This window comes from Anolis carolinensis, chromosome 1 (genome assembly GCF_035594765.1).
Source record: "Anolis carolinensis isolate JA03-04 chromosome 1, rAnoCar3.1.pri, whole genome shotgun sequence".
NCBI lineage: Eukaryota > Metazoa > Chordata > Lepidosauria > Squamata > Dactyloidae > Anolis > Anolis carolinensis.
In genome coordinates, this window is record NC_085841.1 from 84,017,181 (window position 1) to 84,023,180 (window position 6,000).

Consider the following 6,000-nt stretch of genomic DNA (forward strand, 5'->3'; position numbering starts at 1 on the left):
CTTTTAGTTTGGAAGACCTAGTCAGGGCAATTGATGACCAGCTCATAATGTCTTAAGTTGAAATATTTTAATTTTAGTATTACTTTATAAGAGTATTTTATTTTCTTTATTAACCTCTTAACCTTTAGAAAGAAATTATAAATCTGGTGGTGGGACCAAGCCTTTGGAGAGTAATCAGTACAATAGGTGGATATGAAATAAGTGCAACTCGACTGGAATGGCTCTTGGACTATAATTTTGGATCTGTGTGATTTAAATACGCGATTTAATGTATTGATGATAATTTTTAATGGATTTTAAGGTATGTGTTTATTGTATTGATATGTTTGTTTGTATGGCATTTAATTGTTGCCAATTTGGAAACCGTTCTGAGTCCCCTTCAGGATGAGATGGAGCGGAGTATAAATGTAGCAAATAAATAAATAAATAAATAAATAAATAATATTATAAATGTACTAGCTGTGCCCTGCCATGCGTTGCTGTGGCCCGTTGGAATTGCACTGAATAGCTCCAGTTTTTGGGTTTTTTAGGCCCTGTGGAGGTTTGTGACGTGATATTTTGTGATTTCAACCTTGAGGTGTGGATGATGGATTGTGTTGTGAAATTTCGAGGTTGGGGGGTGTTTAGTTTTGTTGTTTTGCTCGATGCCAGGGTTCTATCACTCTTTTATATATATAGATTGTTATAGGCTTATTAATGTGACTTTACAATAATCACATCAACATTGCATACAACAGAGCTAACAAATAACAGCATACATGAGGGCAGACATGTTAAAAAGAACCTCTTCTTGTGTAATGTGTCCAATGGTCCACTAACATAATAATTGGAGTTAAGAAGAGGTTACATCGGGTCAATTGCAATCATCATTGGCTGCTAAATGAACTGTAAGGAGTGATCATATTGCAAAGTAAGTGAAGTTCTTTTATTGAGGTATACTTTATTTATTTTACATTTGCACAATCTGCTGGACTCTTAACTTAAAGTTTACATCTTTTCTTGCAAAAATTAATCTCTGTTTCACAAGTTCCACTCAGATTTTGTTGCTAATAAAATCAAGGATGTAAATACTATTAAGTACAAAACAGCCTGCTGCATAATTGTTTCCCAGCAATTACAGATTCTATCCAGCCATTCCTTGAGCAGAAACAGTTTTTTCCAAGACACCAGCTCCCTGTACCTTGAAATTTTATTAGACTAAGAATTTCATGCACCATATGTTGTAATACGAGACTAGCTGCACTAGAACAAACAACTTTCTGATATATAAGTGAATGATAACCTGATTTTAAATGTGTTTATCTAATGAGATACTAACTGTAATTTACAGCACATATAAAAACTCCCACTGTTACTCCTGGTGCACCTTTTGGCTAAAAAGGTTGATGTGCTGAGATATGCTAATGAATATGTCTTGGTTTTTACCAAGTCAGTAATAAAATTTGCATTTGATATTGTGCATAGTAAACTGGGTTATTAGCTTTGAAAATGAGTCTCATAAAATTTAAATATAGGCTTAAATCATATTAACTGTCCTGTAGATTTTCTGAGAGGCTTTAAAGCATTGTGTTTTGTTTCCATAACAGTGAGAATTGCAGATGTCATTTGCCCTAGTGGATGTCCCAAAATGATGCATCTTAGGAATCTCAAAAATAAACAGCAAACTCTTTGTTTGTTTTGCATTTGGAGACATGGCCTTAGCGCTGAAAAACTACGCTCAGTTACAGGCTAAAGCTATTGAATATAAGGCAAAACAATATTTGAATGATGCCTAATGGCTTATACCAATTGACATACCATGCTTGCTTTTTAGCCACAAAATCTAGGAAAACTGGGATACTGATGACTCATGGGACTTTCATGATACAATAGGCCATTGACTGGTTATGTCTTGTGTTTCAGTTGTGCTTCAGTTGTATGCAAAAAAAATATCTGTTTCATGTGATTTAAGTAACTTTACACCCAACTAAGACCGTTAGTTAAATCTCTTTAAATATACAGTATGAATTATCCTTTCAAATCAGACCATGCCTTATGATTTTTTTAAAAAAATTCTCTAAGAGGGAACAATGCAAAAAAAGAAAAGAAAAGAAAAGAAAAGACAGAAAGACAGAAAGACAGAAAGGAATAGATTTCCTCTTGTGGAGGAAGTACCCCTTTCTGGAAATGTAGCATTCACATTGTTCACTTTACACCTATTTCATGGTAAGAACAGCTCCCTCTGCTGTACTAGCTGCTCTGTTGGTGGGCCTTGGAAGTGAACTTAACCTTGGAGAATAGCAAAAGCCTTGGAATTACAGGATTACATAGGATAGAGCTCTGGCAGTTATAAAAAGGTAAAGGTTTCCCCTGACGTTAAGTCCAGTCATGTCTGACTCTGGGGGTTGATGCTCATCTCCATTTCCAAGCCGAAGAGCCAGCATTGTCCATAGGCACCTCCAAGGTCATGTGGCCAGCATGACTGCATGGAGCGCCGTTACCTTCCCACTGGAGCGGTACCTATTGATCTACTCACATTGGCATGTTTTCAAACTGCTAGGTTGGCAGAAGCTGGAGCTAACAGCAGTCACTCACTCTACTCCCGGGATTTGAACTTGTGACCTTTCGGTCTGCAAGTTCAGCAGCTCAGTGCTTTAACACACTTCGCTACCGGGGCTCCTCATGGCAGTTATAGTGGTGTCAAATTACTACAATTCTGCAGCGTGGGTGAGACTCCTTACATCTGGGCTGTCTGGTGCAGTATTAAAAGAGAATACAATTTTGGGTAAGGTGAGTGCTTGTTCTGGTGACTGTGCCTTTGTGAAAGGCAGCTAATAACAACAGGCAGACTTACTCTTGTCTCTTAAAGACCCACATGTAGAGTAATATGATCTTTCTGTTTCATCACTTTAGATGGGAAGTCAAACTGTTATTTATTCTGACCAGCAACAGGTTTTCAGTGCCTCAGGCTGCAATACAGAGGACAGACTAGTATTTGAAGGCATCACCTGCCTGAAGAGTATCAAACACTAGTCTAGATGCATGTGTATTACCTTTCAACGTATGGCAATCCCATGAATTTCATAGGGTGTAAAAGTGTGTGTGTGTGATAGAGAATAAGAATGCAAGTTACCAATTAACAGCACTTGATAGCATATTATGCAGGCACACAGATCACCTGGGGCCCATTCACAATATGTGGGGCAGAGTTATGACAGTTTAGGTGGAATAATCACACTATAATTCTACAATGTGAATGAGCCTGGGTAACGATAGTGAGATATATGGTAATTTTGTTAAATAATAGAAACCTGAATCTTCCCATAACAAAATTGTGTCCTCTATTGTCCTCTTTTTAAGAAGAGGAGTGAATTGATGGCTAAATGGACACATTTCCCATCATTGTCTATCTGAGTATTTGGATTTTCTTTAAAGCAGAGCTGCCTGAGACTCCCATGAACATAATGGAGTACAAACAGGGAAGCACCTAACATTAGGTAGCTGGAGCAGTTTTTTCAGACAGCAGATGCTGGAAGATACCAGAGGCATTTTTCCAGGTATTTTTCTTTATTGGAGATGTATGGGAGTTACAGCCTATCCTGAGCTCCTTAAACTCATTGCTTGTGCAAAAGTAAAATTCAGCTCCCCACCCAGTCATCTTCTCTACAAGACAGGAGGCTGTGTAATATTGTTCTTTGTTTCAGGTAGCAACATCTCTTTGGCTAATTCTGATATAAGCAAATGAATGAGATTAAGCTGAATTGATTTCTGCATGGAGGAGGTTGGACTCTATGGCCCTTGTGGTCTCTTCCAGCTCTATGATTCCATGAATCTGCATGAGTCAATGTTGACTTAAATAATGCAGTTCAATGCCGTTAAAATGCATTGCATGAGACACTGACCATATAATACAGTGCCATTATATGGCACTGTAGGTGAAGCCTGTGTTTCTTTGTAATTCTGCTGCATAAAACGATAGCTTTGAAGTATCCCAATAGTCTGTTACCTTCTGAAGTGACCAATACCAGCATCACTGGCAACTGAAAGCATCCCTCCCGTACCATTTTAAGAAGGGATATGTTTAGTTTCATGTTTAAGTACTACTGGGGAGCTAAAGTACAAAAGGATGCAGTCAGTAGAATACTGGGCCTTTTTAAAACAAAAGAAAATTTCAGAAGCTCACCCTTTTTGTATTTAGTACAATAAATGTCACACAGATGTAAAGAGAGAGACACTTGTCTCACTTCTTTTTGCATGCTGAGCAAACATAGTTAACATAAGCATCAGGGCCCAGGGATGCTTCATTTGCTTAGGCTGACTGCCAAGAGTAAACTGGATGAAAAGTAAAGGAATTATAAGAAAAGCAGGAGCCAGAAATACCTTCTATGAGCTTCCAAACATGGAGCCCCCTTGGCTGGTGCTGCTGGGAATCTCCCTGCCTAGACAGTACACCTTTAGGTTAATTTGTTTGATGTTTCTCTTTGAACGCAGGCATTCCTTTTCAAGCCCTTTCCTTTGGCAGCTACACTAAGATACCAATAATTACGCAGGAGACTGACATTTTGGCTCAACATTTTGCTATTCATCTGTTCCGGCTCCCCAAACCCGCCCCACCCCCACCCCCATTTTTGTTACATGTTTTAAAAAAAGAAAATGTACTTTAGAAATAACAAATAATGTATAAATTAAATGCACATTCACATGGAACAATAAAAAAGAAAGATAAACTTTAAAATGGTAGAAGCACAAAGTTGTGGCAAGGAAGCAAAAGTGAAGAGGTAGAAACATCTTTTTCTTCATACTGTACTCATTCCAGCCTCCTGCCCTCTCTTACTGTCTCCTCCTCTCTCTCTTCATGATGCCAAACATACCAGTAATAGAAACCATACAAAATCAACTAACCCAAAGTTCCTCAAAGTGGACAAAAGCAAAGCAGACAGCAATCTCCCTAAGTGGAAAAAAGCACAAGGCATGGGGCTCCTCCCTTGAAGCCCTAAAGCCCTGTTCCCTGGCACTAGCACTCCCTCTGGCACTAACTCTCAATTCAAAATGCTGCTCTTATGTCAAAGCAAAACTTGGGCTGAGCAGCTACTCTTAACTCAAAATACTTTTAAGTTGCTCTTAACCACCTGCATAGTACATTGCCTATTCACTTATACATTTATGTAAAAATAAAACAGCAAGATCCAGAACATATTCATCCTGCACATAATTTTGCTTTTAAAAAATCTAATAAAATGATGACTTTTCCCAGAGAATCATGGGAACTGCAGTTTAGGGCAGTACAGAAAATTCTCAGTTGCTGTTGATCACTGGCTGGTTTCCCCTAATTCCTTATAAAGGTATGAGCAGTATACAGAAACTGGGCAAAAGTTGCTATTTTTATCCTCCCCTTCTTTTTCTCAACACTTTCTCTCAACTGAGTGCCTTATGGATGTGTTAGACTTAAACTCCCATTATATCTCGATACTTGCTTGGGTTGATAGGAACTACAGCCAACTCATGAAGGGGCATGACTGGTGGGTCATACAGTTACAATAATGAGTAATAGATTACATTTAGGACAAATTATTTTTAAAAATCAATAAAAATGTCATTCACATAACATGGGAGAGTCATGATTTTTTTTTTATCTAGTCCCGTGTTGTCTACATCATAAGGTTGAAGAATTCACTTATCATTTTCTTATGCATTTCCTTCTGCTGTCCATGATGTACCCTTATCCCACTTTGCCTCCTTCTCCCTAACACAGCAACATCTTCATCTGTGTTTCCAGAAAGCACAGCAACTATAAATGCAAAAGCCGTCAATTCTTCCCACATACTGAGCAGAACTGTGGTTGGAGTTGGGACTACCAACTCCCAAGACTCTCCTGAACTGAGGGATTGTGGGGGCTGTAGTCCAGAAAAGAAAATTTGCCTGCTCTGTTACTGAGGAACTGGAAACCTAATTCAACACTGTTCGATTCTCTCTTACGAATGCAGGCTTAGTTTGCACGGAGCATTTTGTTTCCAGTTTCTT